At 33.2% G+C, this 18707-nt stretch overlaps 1 long non-coding RNA gene across 1 annotated transcript; it reads right to left on the reverse strand.

The window, feature by feature from the left end:
• Positions 1 to 12073: 12073 nt before the first annotated feature.
• Positions 12074 to 14073, reverse strand: LOC131031965 (uncharacterized). The gene is made up of 2 exons (XR_009103344.2): positions 13255 to 14073; positions 12074 to 12312 (listed from the first exon to the last, which is right to left on the reverse strand). It is a non-coding gene; the product is annotated as an uncharacterized LOC131031965 (long non-coding RNA).
• Positions 14074 to 18707: the final 4634 nt, after the last annotated feature.

Below are 18707 nucleotides of genomic sequence, written 5' to 3' on the forward strand. Positions count from 1 at the left end.
TCAATTCCAATTATTTCTTGATTATTTAGTGCGTTAGTATATCTATTGTTTGGTCAGCTTGCACTGCTATTTGGCCAACCCAGGTCAAATTATTTTCTAGTAAGGACATTTGTTTTGGCAATTGTTGTGCCATTTTCATTTGGCACAAATTGATATTGTCTTATTGGTTCTCACTTTTATTTGTCGCTTTAGTTCTAATTGTTGGTGTAAATTATGACTCATAATTACACTTTACTTAAGTTGACATAGTGTAATGCATTTCATAGTAGTTTGGATATGAGACACTTGGAGAAGTGTGCACATAAGAATGATGCATGTAGGAGAAATTCCACCTTTTGTGGTCTTATCTTGTTGTTATATTCCACATTTGGCGGGTGATCCACCTCTTGTGGAATATTTTATTATTTCTCCTACCTACCCTTGTCTCTCATTGAGACACATGTCATGATTGTGTGCTCGCATATCCATTAGGCCTTGCCTTTATAAGCAGGCTCATCTTACATTGTATGTAATGATCCAGTGGATTTTATTTTGCATCTTCATTATAATGCAGTTTATTCATATCAATATTTTCTCTCTCTCTCTCTCTCTTGTGCTATTCATTGTGCTCTAGATCTTTTGGCTATATTTGACAAATTCTTACAAGGTATCAAAGACATTTTAGAACATTTCATTTTTGGATCTGAGGAGTTGTGCAATTCGGGGGCATCCTACAGTGATTTTAACCTCACCATTGAGTCCAAGAGGTAGTTTCTGTGAATTTTGAGCATAAATTTGACTATTTTTTGTGAAGGTGCATTTCGAGGCTGTGGAGAAATTTTATATCCTATTTAGGTAGTACGATACGATTTTTTTTTTTTTAAATAATATTTTCTATAAAAATATTTTAATTTTCATATTTTTTAAATATACTATATAGTTTTTATATTTGCATTGTAAAGGTTTTTATATTATTGAAAAATAAAAAATAAAAAAAACAAAAAATATTATTTTTTCATGGGGGGACATGGCTAAACTGGCTCCAAAATCGTACTGCCATTACGATGCAAAACCCTCATGTTATGCACATAGAAAAAATATAGAATAGGCTCAGAATGGCTGCATAGCTCGACAGAAGCGTTGCAGCCAATTTTCCCCCTGGTGTATAACATGAAGGTTATACGTGGTGTAGGTCAATGTAATCGATGACTTTTTGGAGCCAATTTAGCCGCAATTGCCCCCCCCCCCCCCCCCCCCCACTTGCCATCGTACCACCTATTTCTTTTCCTACAGGCTCCACTCCAACATCATCCTACAAGATTCAATTTTTGCAAGTTTTTTGGGGGCTCCCTGCCCATTGTTTCCCAGTCGCCATCAACGTTCTTCCACCATACCTACAACTTTCTCTCCCGGTTGGTTGTCACCTCGGCCTGAGCTCCGCCAACCGTGCCATAGGCTCCTCGCCATCACACCCCATCCTAGTGTCAACCCATCCACCTTCCTCCAGCAACCGGTGACCTCACTACCACCACGGGCCCTGCTTAACACATTACAGACCCTCACTTACTACTGCCTGCACATAGTGCCCCACACAGTTTTTTTCATTCCCCGAAAGAGACACGTGTCAAGAACTGATTGGGCCACGCACTAATTAATCAACAACACATCACCTACCATGCTAGTGCTACAACAGACTCTCGTACTGCCATGCGAGTTGCCCAGTCATCTATATGATTTGCCATGCAAGCCACCACCTCAACATACAATCACTGTACAGTCACCAACTCAATAGACACGTGGCAGTATCCTATTGGTTCCTATAGACACGTCAACGACCAGTCATTGGGCCATGTCACCTTTCGTACAATACGCGTGTCGCCCAGTCAAGATTTCATATGCCATGTGTCATCTTTTTACTCAGTCGTGTCATCATTCCATATTGTACGAACAATACATGTTGCCAAGAGGTGAAGTTTTCATGACGGTCAAATGAGCATCAAATTTAAGCCCGTAAAATGTTGACATCAACACTACATCAGCCCTTTTTTTTGAAAAAAATTATCCTCTCCAATTAGTTTTTTGATTTTGTAGTCCAACTTTGAAGGCTCATAACTTGGCCATTTTGAGGCCTTTTTTAGTGCAATTTTTTTATTTGGGCTAATTTTTCATGCTCTTCGTAGTGGTGTGGGTGTTTTCAGATTTTGGTGGATAGATTTTTTAGAATTTTTCAGTTTTTCACAACTATACCTATCTTATCCTCATTTTTGCAACTTAAGAGGCTTCGTTCAAGCTCATAAACCTCCTTTTCAAGTGCCATTTTATTGAAAGTGCATAATTTTTCATCTTCTTTCACGTTGTGCTCGTAGATTTTCACCTTTTTGAATAGAAACTGTACTTTCAGTATTTGATCATTTTTGGCCTATTTGGTACTTGTAATTAGCTTGGATCTCAGTTTAGATCTATTGTAGTATTGGTTTGAGTCTCTTATAGTTTATTTGAGGTAGTTGTAAAGTTGAAATCAAAAATCCACTTTGCCCTTTTTTGCAAGTGGCTCATTGTACTCGCACTAAGTATAAGGTGCCAAAACATCATTTTGGGGGGGTTCTTTGATTGAGTGAATTTGGGGAGGGAGGGTGTCTTGTGTGATTGTGCCTCTCTTTTCCTTGTTCTCTTTCATTTTATTGCTATGGGTTTTCCTAAATTTCCACTTTTAACTCCACATAATTATGCTTCATGAAAAATTGATGCATGAAGTAAGCTAATGGAAAAAGGATTAACTCACTACATTGATGGAACTATTACAACACCAACTGATCCTAATGCTCACATGGAATGGCTCACTAAAAACGTTATGGCTCTTGGAAATTTAAGGAAGTATGTGTCAAAGGATCTCATCTTTCACATTGAAAAGTGTAAAACAATTAAGGATGGATGAGATATTTTGAGAAAATTGTATGGCCAAATTGATAAGATTAGGGGCTATCAACTTGATAATGATCTCACAATGTTGGATCCCAACAAATTTGATACAATCCAAGAATATGTCACTAAGGCAAATGAGCTAAGAGAACAACTTAAGAATTGTGGCATTGATAAGAAGGATGCACAATTGGTCTACAAACTATTGGGAAAACTTCCATCCAAATATGCAACATTTATTTCTAGCTTCCAAACTCATCACTTGACAGTGGGTAGTTCTTTCAATATGCCTTCATTTGATGCATTCACAAAAAAGTTGATGTTAGAGAAAACCAAGTTGTTAAGCATGGGGATCATCAAGCCTTCAAAGTCTATGGCTTTGGTGTTTAATCAAGGGAACAAGAGAATCAAAGAAAGGATTCCAACAAGAAGCAGAAGCAGTTCAAGCCTAAGACACAACAAGATAGAGCACAATCTTCCTCTCCACAACAAAAGGATTCTTCATTCTCACCTAAGGGAACATCATATAAGGAGAGGCTTTCTTATTCATATTGCAAGAAAAATGGTCACGATGGGCATGATTGCCACACCAAGCAAATTGATAAGTTGACCAACATCATCAAGAAGAAAAACATTGATTTGCCATCCACTTACAAGAAGGATTCATCTCCTTCCCCTTCTTCGTTGTCAAAAGGAAAGGGACAAGCTCTTTGTGCTACTATAAGTCATGATTCAAGGAGATGGCTTCTCGATTTAGGAGCTTCTCATCATTGTAAGGAAGTTAAGTAGTGAAACAACTTCCTACACTAATCTTGAGAGGAGGGTAATGCAAAAATTTTACAGATCGTTACAACAGTTACAGAAACAACATAATATCATGCATACCACAACATAGCAACACATTGATTTACATGGGGAAAACCCTTTCGGGAGAAAAAACCCATACTCCAAAAACAACTCAATATATTATTCAACAATCAATAACGGATTACAATATCCTTGTAGAGCAAGCCCTTCGCAGGAGTACCACTAATTAGAGACTCAAATGTTATTCAATCGCCATAAGACTCTTACACATCTCTATCTCACACACCTCATAAATAGGAGATACAATACAAGAAACCGTCAAACGATATTACAAAACCATGGGCTAAAACCACCCAATAAAGCAGAGCCGACCTTATCTCCATTCTAGATGCCCTATGACGTGTCAAAACACACATCAACACGTGTTCCTCCCTTTTATAGCTCATTTATGTGTCTGATGCATTTTATATTTTCTTATTTCAGGAGTCCAAACTTTCAAAGGCAATAACTTGTGAATCGTGTGTTTGATTGATAAACCGTTTGAAGCGCCAAAAAGCCTGCAAAGTGCTCTATCATCTTGTAAACCGCTACACCATCTGTGCTCACTTTTTTCTGCATTTCAAAGCCTCTAAAGTCCTCAAATTAAATTTAAACCTTTCATCACACCCTCCAAAAATGAAAACTTTAATATCTTCAAAGCTAGTTATGATCTTGCGACAAAAATTTAGCGACATGCTTATCTAGCCAACCAAAAGCTTCGGGGAGAATTTCACCATTTTGTAGTCAAACGAAAACTTACTATAAATAGTAACCTCATATAAATGTAAGGTTGAGACACCATTTTCCCAACAATCACAACATCTTCATTGTCTATGTTCTCTTCATTTGAGCCTTACAACCTACCACCAATTTTGATGAGCAATCATACATATACGAATGTGATTAGGAAAGGATCTATTGCCATTAGGGATAACACCTTCATGATGTATTGTGTGTACCCAATTTGACAAACAATCTTCTTCCATCTATCAGATCACTCATGGGGCAACAAGGAAGATTTTGGAGTTCACACTGGATTCAATTATCATTAGAGACTTAGAGACTAGAGCTATTATTACTAGAAAGGTGGTGGATCATGCATCTTGGTTGTACTCCTTTGCAAATTTTGTTCCTCTTGATGAGATTGATAATTTATATGTTGATCACACTTCTTGTGTTGATTCAAATATAGAGGAAAATTTTGGTTACTTGAACTTGGGTGTTCTCACATGTGACCTGTTCTTGAGCCTTACATTTCATCTCCTCATATTGATATCACATCTACTATTGCACTTGATGATGTAGATGTTACTACAGTTTGGGCTTCTTGTGATTTAGTGCATAGGATATTCCTTATCTTCCAACTTCAGTTCCTTGGGATGACTACTTGACAGACATTGCAGGTTTGTTTGTGGAGTCCTACATTACCGATTTGGGAGACATCATTGATGACATTCATCTTTTCTTTGATGAAGATTATCCTTCTTCAGTTATTGCGAGGGAACACCCTGGACCTCTTGTTCATTATCTACATGATCATTCTTTCAAGGTTGACATGATTGTGGATCATGTTCTACATTCATCCCAACTAGATCTTGGATTGTCTTTTTTAGCAGTGTGGATTAGTACACTTGATTTGGAGGGGGGCACAACTTTCAGCATCAACAAAGGGACACTTGAATAATTTTCAAAGACTCCATGCATCTTGAATTTTTTTCCAACATCTTCCCTTCATGATTGGGGAGACTTCAAGGACACATCTTTGGTTTTGTTTCTTCCTAAGGGGAGTAACGTTGTTCAACGATTGTGGAGTAGCTTCTTCATTCAGTTTCGAGATTCTAGCATTGGTGCACATTCTATATTGAGGGGGGATACTTGGTCTCTCTTCTTCTCTCTTATGGAGTAGTTTCTCTCTTATGGAGGGACTTTTCCCCACATGGGGTTTTGTCCTTTTCATACTTCTTCTTTGAGAGTTCTTTTGTATTTTCATCTCTCTTTTTTGGGGGGGAGGGAGTTTTTTTCCTATTGAGTTTTTCTCTCTTTCTTCATTTTTGAGAGATTGTATTGGTTTACATGCATTTGTGTTTGTACATGAGTACCATGAGGGAGTTTTTTACATGGACTCGTAGTCAAAACCCATATTGCATTGTTAGCTTGAGTCTACATTCCCCTAAGTTGCACTTAAGGTAGGGTGTTGGTGTAAATTATATCTCATAATTACACTTTACTTAAGTTGACTTACGGTAATGCATTTCATAGTAGTTTGGATATGAGACATTTGGAAAAGTGTGCGCATATGAATGATGTATGTAAAATAAATTTTACCTTTTGTGGTCTTATCTTGTTGTTACAGTTCACCTTCGGTGGGTGATCCACCTCTTGTGGAATATTTTATTATTTCTCCTGCCTACTCTCACCTACCCTTGTTTCTCATTGAGTTACATGTCATGATTGTGTGCTCACATATCCATATGACATTGTCTTTATAAGCAGGCTCATCTTACATTGTATGTAATGATCTAGGTGATCTTATTTTGCATCTTGATTATAATATAGTTTATTCCTATCAATCTTTTGTCTCTCTTATGTCATTCATTGTGCTCTAGCTCTTGGCTATATTTGACAAATTCTTGCACCAATTGACATTTCTTACAAGCATTATATGGTGGATCGACTATTATTGCACAATGGCTTTAGTTTTGCCAGCGGTTTGTGGTTTGGTTTGGCTCATACCATTTTCTACTTGGTCTAAGTTGTTTTTCCCAATAGTCGATTTGATTTGCATTAGGCCCATATCTCTATTATCTCAAGTTTATTATTATCGCTTGTTAGTCGAATTCATTTTGACCGAGCAGTTTTTAGTGAGCAGATTTCTATTTTATTGACAACACATTCAATCTTTATGTTTGTGGGTTGTTTTGGACCTCTGATGGTTTCTTGTAGATGGCTAGGTTGTGTATTCCAATGTTCTTTGTTGCTGTACAACAACATTTCTCGTGATCGGTCGGTCTTGAAGACTAATCGGATCGTGCGGGTTCATCAACAACCCGTGTCTTTTTGCTCAATTCTGTGCGAGTGCGAGTTCTATATTCTTGTATTAGAGAAGGATATATTCGTAGCTTCATAGTTGGAGGCCTAGAAGTACTTCTCCTAGTTGGCCTGTGGCTCAGATCTCTTATTGGCCTATGCATTTATGGGTGGATCTGCCAAGTGATTTTGGAGGCTGGTCTATTTTTCGTATGTGACTCCATTTTGAAGCGCGTAGGTTTCTTTGTTGATCAGTGACTTATCTCGCGGCCTTGCTATCTATCTTGGGCTTTGTCTGCATTGATCGATTTGAGGCACTAAGGGCCCATTCCCTTCTATCAAATCAATTTTATTTTTGTTGGGGGAATTTCTCATATTTTGATGGCACTATCTTTGATATTTTGAAGAATTGTTATAATGGGTTTTTCTTTTTTTCAGGTGAGGGGAATTATAAACAATGGCATGATTTTATTATCACCCATCTTAATGAATGTAATCTATTGCCATATTTGTATAACGAGGTTCCTCATTGTAGTGCAACTTCTGAGTTTAGTATTTGGAGAGGCTTTAGGGCTAGACTTTTTAGAGTTATTTTTTAAAATGTAAATGATGACATTCTAGAGTCACTTATACATTTTGAGTGCCCACAAGCTCTTTGGACTCCCACTCGAGAGGTATATGGAGATCATGATACTCCACCATCTCTTGACACTCCTCTTTCTAATTATCATGTGCCTCTTCATTCTTCAAAGGTAAATAAAATAATCCATGTTTGTGAGTGCAACTTCTGAGTTTAGTATTTGGAGAGGCTTTAGGGCTAGACTTTTTAGAGTTATTTTTTAAAATGTAAATGATGACATTCTAGAGTCACTCATACATTTTGAGTGCGCCCACAAGCTCTTTGGACTCCCACTCGAGAGGTATATGGAGATCATGATACTCCACCATCTCTTGACACTCCTCTTTCTAATTATCATGTGCCTCTTCATTCTTCAAAGGTAAATAAAAAAATCCATGTTTGTGATCCTTTGGAGGATTTGGAAACTTCAGATGAGGTTGCAGATGCTTCAAAGGTTCTTGATCCTTCATTAGATGTAGTTGATCCGTCTTCACTAGCGACTTCCATCATTCCTGAGCAACATGTATCTATTTGTCTTCCTAATAGGAGACTTCTATTTGTTGAAAATTGGTCATTGTTCATGGAAAACCAGAATTTTTAAAATGTATGCAATGGTTCTTAGCTAGCTAGCTAAATGAAGAAAATGTTATTTCACTCAAGAATCGATTATTTATTGACAAGAAATTGGCAGAGAGGTAAAGAAAAAAGAAAGAAAATGTCTCTATGTTCTAAAAGCTTAGCCCAAAATAATTTGGTAAAAACCTAGATTAAACAGAATTGCTAAAATTGAATTAAACAAAATAATGGTTACATTGCTAAAAATTGATTTCTAAAAAGCATTGCTGAAAAACATCCTTAACACATAAAAGATTCATAACACATCCTAGTTGTTAAGTTTGGAATCAAGTGGAAAGGAACCTCAATAGATGATGATGATGTAGTTTGTTAAACTTAGAGTACATAAAACACTAAAATTAAATAGTCTGGAATCAAGTGAAAAGTTACCTCAATGCATAAAACTAAAAAATTAACTAGGCTTTGATCTATTGACTGAGAACATAAATGCCCTAAAAAGCCCTCTACCCTAGAGGCCCTTATAAAAGTTTGTCTAGGTTTGTCTTCTCCAAACAAAACCACTCGGCCAACTTGTCTTTTGTATGAGGCGAGATCTCTCTGCACAATCAAGATGAATGGGCGCAGCTTTAATTTTTTTAATGGAAGGATAGCTTGTCCTAATAAAAAGATGGGCGCCTTCAGTGATTTTGAGTAACAGAAAAGCTATACAGACAATCAAATTACTGCTAAGACAGTGTAAGACAGTGTGACTGACAAAAAAACATGAGATGTTATACACACGCAAAGCCTAACCCTTCCTACAGAAAGAACATCCACAGTCCAATATTAAGAACTACAGAATACGTAATTTAAATTCAATCACTTATGTATTTCAATTGAGATTTTCCAATAGTCTGAGTAACGTATGGGGTTATACTTTGCATTCTTATGGTGGGCATCCATCAGTCTGACCATCATACCAACAGAATCTATGGCCCAGGTCTTGAATTCAACCATTCCTTACAAAATATTTTCATTGATTGGATTGTTTTTAGGAATTTGTACAGCAACTATTTCCAATAATCTGCCAATCGAGCTACCTCCCCCCTACTATGTCGAAGAAGTACAGTCCTATATATAAAAGTAAAACACAATGCAAGCATTCAAACAATCTTCTAACTGATGGATGCCAGAACTAGAAAATATAAACGAGTAAGAAGACAGATGACGTGCAACCCTGCATATGTACTCCTCTTTACACCATACGATTTCAAGTTTGCTACAAATAGTATAGATGTTCCTAACAATCTGCCATTTTTCAGATTTCTAGTAGGTCAACGCAAGAATTCAAATGCTGGAGAAATGTTCAAATATGGTTGGAGAATAGAATGTTCAAAGTTAAGCAAGTAAAGTGGAATTCAAAGCAAGTGCACAGTTGCAGAATTTTGGATATCTCAAACAAACCATGCCAGTCAAGCAGGAACTAGTCTAGGACTTGTTGTGTTAGGTAGTATTCATTCCATTTAACAAGATTGAATAAAAATACAGTAGATTTAAATGTTTGTTATCCTATAGAGTACTTATATTAGCCATGTCCATATCTAGGACATGAGATTATACACACACAAAGCCTAACCCTTCCTGCAAAAAGGACATCCACAGTCGAATATTCAGAACTACAGAATACGTAATTTAAATTCGATCACTTATGGATTTCAATTGAGATTTTCCAACAGTCTGAGTAACGTATGGTGGGCATCATACCAACAAAATCTATGACCCAGGTCTTGAATTCACTGATAGGAATGGTAAGTTTTTCCTGTCTTATTGATGAGCTCGTTTTGTGAGTCCTTACAAAATCTTTTCATTGATTGGATTGTTTTTAGGAATTTGTACAGCAACTATTTCTAATAATCTGCCAAGTACAGTCCTATATATAAAACACAATGCAAGCATTCAAACAATCCTCTAATCTATTCATTTGTCAAAACTAGAAAATATAAACAAGTAAGAAGACAGATGACGTGCAACCCTGCATATGTACCCCTCTTTACCCTCCTCATATGATTTCAAGTTTGCTAACAATCTGTCATTATTCAGATTTCTTGTAGGTCAACGCAGAATTCAAATGCTGGAGAATAGAATGTTCAAATATGGTTGGAGAATAGAATGTTCAAAGCTAAGCAAGTATAGTGGAAAAGCAAGTGCACAGATGCAGAATTTTGGATATCATCAAACAAACCATGCTAGTCAAGCAGGAACTAGTCTAGGACTTGTTGTGTTAGGTGGCATTCATACCATTTAACAAGTTTGAATAAAAATACAGTAGATTTAAATATGTGTTATCCTACAGAGTACTTATATTAGCCCTGTCCATATCCTACTTTTCGATTATGGCAGGTGTTGTCTAAGTCAGTGCAATGAAAAAATTATTGGCCTTCATGGATAGAACAAGTAACACGGTGAGAACAATGGCAATGGGATCAATAGCGTAAGGGGAAGAGGGCCTAGAAATATGTCAGTTACCTGCAGATCTGAAGTTTCTAGCACATCTCTTAAACAAATTTATATAAGAGGACTAAAGATAGTGGGAGACAATCAGAGGACTAAAGATGCTGCACTAGAATATGAATGTCTTGGCCGGGATCAATTACTAGATATTTTGAACACTTACAATAGAAATAATTTAAGAAAGATTATGAACATATCCCTCTACTAAAAGTGAAACAGGAAAGGGGCAATGTGTAACAAAATGTTAAATAAAATAAAAAACTTTGCACTGTCTATGAGAATATCTGTTCCAAATGTGATTGTAAGTACATTCCAAGAATAAATCTCAGCTGCAAGCCTAAATGTACTAATTAATTTTTTTGTCCAATGAATGGAAGATTTAAATGTTATCTTAATTGACTCTGTTGAAAATTCATAGCTTAAGTTCTAGATTGGAAAACACATTTTGCAAAAGAGCACAAGTTTAAATTGTGAGAAAGAGAAAGGGATTCTACAAGTTTAGTAATGTTAAAGAATAGATTTATGGTAGAAGTCAACCATATTTGAATTCCACAATACTTGCTTTAACATTTTAATAGAACATATTTAATGTTAAAGAATAGATTTATGGTAGAAGTCAACCATATTTGAATTCCACAATACTTGCTTTAACATTTTAATAGAACATATTTAAATTCTAATCCATGAGGTAGAAAACACTTTGGGCCAACTGACAAACATTTCAGTTGAACTAGTTAAAATCTTGTGAGGCAAATTTTTTTTACACAAAAATTGGGAAAAGGCTTGTGTTTTCTGAAATGGAGAACTGTCTCTGAAATGACAATTTTAGAAGTTTGGGAGATTAGAAATTGTGTTTGAGTATCTAATATTTCATAAAGCATTGAATAGATTAAATAATTTTATTTTTTTAGAAAAACTTGAACATAACAAGAATAAATCTCAACTGCAAGCCTAATGTACTAATTTATTATTTTAGACCAATGAATGGAAGATTTAAATGGGGACTAAAAGATAGGTATGTTGCATGTTTACAAATATATTGGATCTTGGCTTTGCGATGCCTTGAATACTATGAATTCCCACACACCACAACAACTCTTCTAGTCGACTTTCATTTCTTTTTCCTTTTACATGTTATCTGAATTGACTCTGTTGAAAATCCATAGCTGAAGTTCTAGATTGGAAAACACATTTTGCAAAAGAACGCAAGTTTAAATTGTGAGAAAGTGAAAGGGATTCTAGTAATGTAATATATTAAATTTTATTCAAACAAACATAATAATCAGAACTAGAAGACAACTTAAGTACAGAAACGGAACTTGTCTTGATATATTAGTGAAAGATTTTACTTATCAAACAGCTTACAAGTTATAAGAGAGTGAAATATCTAGTACAAAGAAACATGCCCATCATTGCTTTATAACATTGCTTTATAACAGAGATTTTCCAAAACAGCAATGATATTCAATATTGTAAGAAATACTGAATCTATAGGGTCCCACTATATTTTCATGTTTCTAACTTCTTGCCAAATTTTGAGTCGATCAAATCCAGTGACACTCAAACAAAGATTCTTCGTGTCAGTAACATCTCTAAATGTATGTAAAACACAGGAAATGGCCAAGAAATACTTTGCCAGCAATTTTGTATAGAAAATTCTTTCTAATTATTCCTTAGTCATAACATACACATTGACCATACAGTACATACCAATTAGAACACACATTTTAGAGACTTTGCTTTTGTGAAACAAGCAAAAGAAAACTTCGAAAAAAACAAATGCCTTGTTATTTACAAACAATCCTGTAAGGATTCTTCATCCTAAAAGCATACAGTAGAATATGCTAATTCAAGACCTGTTCAACAAGAAATCAATGGAAACCAAACAATGATGAGAAAAAAAAAAAAAAAAAAGTTAGGCTTCTTTTGATTTTTGGATTTCCAAAAAGGTAATGACAAAACAGATATTACAATCAGAGAAGGAAATTCCATCATCAATGGCAATAATTAGTATCTACACATTAAGCCGTTTCAGAGTTTGCACTGAATTCTTCAAGAGCTAGAGTTCGATCAAGATGTACAGCCTCGTATAAAAATTAAATAACTGCAAGCAAATAGGGTTTAGAAAATATGTACATTTCAATATTTCCATTAAAAGCATCACAGAATCCATTCTTCAATCTCTTCCAGCCCAAAAACATCCATGAGTTTTCTATATAATATTTTCAACATTAAATCCTACTGTATCCATCATAGTACTCAAATTAATGAACAAAGAACACTGAACTGGTGTTTCTCTGAGTTTTGGGTGGTGGGGAACAGGGTTGTTTTAATGACAGAAAAATGTTTTTACTCTGGGAACAACAATGGAACTGCTATTAAAATAAAGTATTCATGTCCTTTACGATGGATTAGGAAACTCATATTAAGTAGACGAGGTGGTATATGACCTCACTAACAACTTTTTTTATATTCAATCAAGCATAAAATAAGACTAACTAGTGTATGACAGAATAATTTACAGCCTAGAGTCAATCAAATTAACTTTTATAAAGATAAATCTAGAGGAAAAATTGATCATCATAGTCAAAAACATTTACACAGTGTTATACTATGTTTGATTGCAAAAATCCAAAAATATTTAGTTTCCAGAGATATTGATGGGGAAAACAGAATACAAAAAGGTAATGGCATGTGATTGGTAATAAAGGAAGCTTGACCAACATAGAGACCAAAGTTATTGACACAGAGAAAGTGAGGGATCTTCAAAATTAAGAAAACAGAAACAACAAAAATACCTTGTGGCAGTACGCCAGAAAGATTAGCACCAGCAATGTCCAAGTACTCTGCATGAGAATTATAGCCGATCTCCATAAGCTATAAAGGACTCTGCAACCACCTCCCAAGTTCTGACAGAATAGGTCCCGTAATCGAATACCTCCATCCATATTAGAGAAAATGCAACTGCAAATATAATGGAGGTATAGCTCTGCCCTCCTTAGTTCCCCATTCAAAATTCACCATCCACAGAATACTATGAAAATTGAAATAGAAAAAAATCCAAACACAAAAACTGAATAAAAACATAAGCGGATCACACGCAAACAACAAAACAAATAGAATAGGGAACAATCTGAATAAAACCCAGAAACATTACAATCACACGCAAACAAAAAACAGTAGAATGGGGAATAATCTGCCCCTGCTTTTCAAATGAATTGTCTATAAATAGAAGAGGTGAATGTTGCTGTTTCAAACGGTAACATGGAAAATTTAATGGCCATTTCATCCATGTCGTCAATTTCCTCCAATCTCAGGGCTATAATTTGTGTACGTTGAAGCACTCCGCTCCGTTCTTTTTAATCCAGAGGATGAGGCATTCTCCGCTCTGCAATGTAGAAAAAAATCTAGAATACCGTTGAGACATTCTAGAACAAAATCAAGAGTACCGTTGAAACATTCCCCTGGCTCCGCTCTCTGATTAAGGCTGAGGTCTCATGGAGTCCTTAAAAAATAGAGCTGGAACTAAATCCCTCTCTGATTAAGGCTAATGAAGCTGATGATCTTATGTGCGTGAATTATTTTATCTTTAAAATTATTTGTAAATAAAAATTAAATTTAATTGTTTGATAAATGACAGGCAAAATACCTAAACTTCATGACACAAATTTGCAGGTCTAAAAAATAAGGGCTTTTTGCAGGTCTTGAAAATAAGGGCTTTTATTTTTTTAAACTATCCGGTCTAAAGTGAATTTTAAATTTTTTAGTTATTAAAAATATTATTTTCAACCAATCACAAACAAATTTTAACTTTTAATTTTTTCAATCTTTTTATCTACCAAAGTCTAATTGTACAATTTTTAACATTATAAATTACCAAAATTATTTTTTTTACACTTATTGGCTAAATACAATTTAGTTGTTATAAAATAATTAGTTTTAGTTTTAGTTTTGGCTAAATATATGTAAATTTAGAAAAAAAATTGACATTCGTTTCCTTAAGCTTATAATATAATAAATTGATTTGTTATTTTTAGTTACAGTTTTCTTTTATTGAATTAATATGTTTAAAAATAATTATACTTTTATACATATTTTATTATATTTAAATTACAATGAATTTAAAAAATTATTACTATTTTTATTTAATTAATTTGATTTAATAAAATTATTATCTATCAAGACTATTGTTATTTATTATTAATTTTATTTTTTCTTAATATTTAATTTTAATATAGTTTTGTTTACACATTTTTGTTTATTATAATTTAGTTTTTAAAGTAGATTTAAATCTAAAACTATTTCAATTATTTGCCTTTATTTTGTGAAATTAAAAATTTAGTAAAGAACATTTTATTTATGATTTATCATTCTAAAGATTATCATGAGAGCGGAATTCATAGTTTTTAGCAAAAAAATGATGTATTAGAGAATTGTAATGTCTTGAATTTCTATTGCATTCAATTAAATGTTGGATTTTATTTCTTTGAAATTTTTACAAAATATTATATGTTGTTTGGTTAAATCAAGTTGAAATATCTTAGAAAACTATTTACATTTTAAGAGGTTTTAATCAAGTTTGAATTCATTTTTAATTTTATCTTCTTTAAATTATATAAAAATTGGACAAAAACATATTTTTTAATTATACATAAGACATATTACACTCACATAATGGATGTACAAATATGTGTTTAATAAAAAATAGAATCATTAAATTTGATTTGTTTGTGACACTTAAATACAACACACACACACACATATTCTCCACTCACTCTAAGTTTTAACTATTAATTAATTTTATCTATCTCCATTATACTATTAGTTAATTTTGTATATCAATCTAATATTATAATAATAATATAAAGATATGATAATATAATAATTATAATTAGTCTTAATAGATTTTTTTGATTTGGTGAAGAGTTTAATAGAAATATAAAAATATAGTAATATCTTAATAATAATTTAATATTGATGACAATATCATAATATAATAATAATTTAATATTAATTATAATATAATAATATGATAATTTTTAGTGGAATAATGAATAAATATGATATCTATGGGCATAATTTACTTATATTACTCTAAAAATAGGTATACTAGTTTAGTTTACTAAAATTTATTTTACAAAATTTTTTTCAAATATTTGTAGAGGAAAATCATCTAAACAGCTAAGAGATTTAAAATTAGAATATAAATCTAAGTAATAGTCACTTTAGTCTAATTGGAAATCATATTCCAAAATCTAGGTTTGGAGCTACGCTATTGGTCCAAATAGAAATCATTTCCAAAATCTAGGCTATTTCTTAATTTAATCAATCTTTATTCCATGGATCCTTGTCAATAATTAATTTAGTTTGGTTAATATGTGTTAATCTTGGTGTGGTACTTTGTGAAATAAGGTCTTATGAGCTTCCACTAGAGTGTTAGTAGGCATAATTACATCGTGTGGACTATAGAAAGGTGTGAGATTGTGGCATACATCTTTCTTACATGTTGAATTCATTTTGTTGGCATGATAAGACATGCTTAATTCATTTCATGCATCATAACCCATGTATTGCTTATGTTGTTAATATTTGGTTCTACACAAGTAAGAAGTTGCAGTAAGAAGGAGTCCTATTGAATTGATTACCATCATGTGTCCTTCCAAACAATGTAGAATCATGCAGATTTACTAGTGTTTAACATTACCAAGTCTAACAATAGAAAATATAAGTGAGCTAGGTGTAAGTTCTATAGTTGTCTACAATTTCTAACTACCTAGATTTGGAATCAATATATACTAGTTTGGAAAAGATTTCATATATAAAATTCATACAAAATAAATTTAAGCTAGAAAATTGTGAAAGTCAAACCCAAAGACAAATGGGTTTGAAATGAAATTAAACTTATTTAATAATCCTTGTTTATCCAAGCACCATGACATAAATCCTTAGCCAAGTTTGGTTGTATACAAAATTAACAACAAAAAGAAATAGAAGAAAACTCCGTATCAAGTGGGTTCTCATAATCCATGTTATTTCAAAAAATGTGTTATAACAAATTGTAAATCTATTTAAACCAAAATATAATGCCTTTCACATCTAGAATGCCTCAAAGGAAAATAATTGAGAAATATAATACTTTATATTATTTGTGTAGTGTCACTTCAAAAGGCCAATCTTCTGATAGGATATACATTCTAGTTACAAGTACCCATGATATCTTTCATTCGAGAAGTTATTGAAGTAGAAGGGTCTTGCTAAAGACAATTACTATTATCTTGATGCATGTGAGATAAATATTTATTATAATATATCATTTAAGCAAACTACAAATCACACGCACTCAATATAATTTAATAACCCATAGAACTTATTACCAATAATAAATGGTGGCTTGTTATATTTAAAAAGAGGCAAATTTATCAAGGTAAGAGACATGAAAATTTGGGTGAGTTTTTGAAGAGGTCCAAAGTACAAATTTGTAAGCCACCCCACTAGTGTGTTGCACCACCTAATTAAGAATCTAAAAATTTGGACTCAAACTATGACCCACCTTGTTATTCAGGGATATTTTCTTGTAAGGATAAAGTTGTAAAATTATCTAATCACTTACTTGAACTGTATGCTCTATCCTATGTTGATCCATTGGCTATTTTATGTAGTTCTATGCCTCCACCATACTGTCCTTAAAGAACTTGAGAAGTTCCTCCCATCTGGCAAGGGAATTTTCATCTAGTTTGATCTTCGAAGAACTGAAATATAAGTAGCCAAAGGTAGGGTATGACCATAGAGGGTTTCATTTGGGGGTCACTTTTGAGGCATTGTGATAAATGGCATTATACTACCACTCAACAAGAGGCAATCTCCTAGCATCCATTATCTTTATTACTTAGACATAATATAATGTAGCCAAAATTTAAGGAGTTTGTTGATAACCTCAATTTGACCATTTCTCTATGAATGATGGTACAAATTGAAATGTAATTAAGTGCCTTGTAATTTAAAAAATTCATAGTAGAGTTTTCTAGTGAAATCAAGGTCATGATTTCTTACAATGAAACAAGGCAAGTTTTTAAACTTGAGGATTGAATTCAGGAATTGTTGAGTTCAATAATAATTGTGTTGGTATGAGGCAAGACACAAAAATGAGTATTCTTAATCAATGAATAATGATCAAAATGACATGTTCAAAACCTAAATCTATAATCTTGACAATCAAATCTAGATACATATCTAACTAGAAGACATGTCAATAATAGTCCAAGGTGTTGTAGAGACCTTAATGATTTGCTTTGCCTCAATGTTTATGAATAGAAGAAAGGTATGTGAAAAAATTTCTTACACCCATCTACTCAAAGATGATCCATTAAAAGTGCCCATACATGCCATAATGTTGGTTAATACCAGAATGGAACCTCCCTTTTGCATGCTCTTACATACCATAGAATCTGTCATACATAACTCCATGTATGATGATTTGATGCACACAAAAAGATGCTAAAACATGGTCAAACCATTCCACCTCAAAGTTGGACACCTACCTCCTCATGTGAAGCCAAAATACCACTAAAGATAAATTATAGTCATCCTTCAAATAGGATACCAACATTTTGACATGAAGACAAAATTACTAGAAGATGGATTAGTAGGTGCACACAAAATGTATTAGAATAAGCATTAGGAATGTAGGTTGAGACATATTTTCCCAATAATTTTTATCCAGTCTACGAATAATGGAACATATATTTTTAAGTGTTCTTTTTTATTGTGGGAAAGAGTCTCATATAATACCCCTCTTTTATCTATAATAAGTATAAAACAATAATGTATTCACCTACTATAGAACCCCTATGAGTTCAATAATTAATAAGTTATTAATTGTCTTTGTAATTAGAAAAAATATAGTCATGTATGTAATTTATATATAAATTTTATAGTTTTTTATTTTGTTACACCAAAAAAATGGTTACAATCCTACATTATCTTCACTTAGGTCATTTTAAATAGTAATTTGCATAAATTTTAATAAATTAAACCAAAAAAAATACTAGTTGGAAAATATAAATATAATTTGGATATTAAACAACAAAGTTCTCAATACACTACTTTGAAAGAAAAGTAAGCAATGAACTACCTATTTTTCTTTCAATCTCAATTTTATAGAGAAATTAAGCAATGACCTATATGTTTGTCTATCAAATGGTTGCTCTAACTAACTAGCTATATTCATCTCAACAAGTACTATTGGAACAAT

This window comes from Cryptomeria japonica, chromosome 9, assembly GCF_030272615.1.
Source record: "Cryptomeria japonica chromosome 9, Sugi_1.0, whole genome shotgun sequence".
Lineage (NCBI taxonomy): Eukaryota > Viridiplantae > Streptophyta > Pinopsida > Cupressales > Cupressaceae > Cryptomeria > Cryptomeria japonica.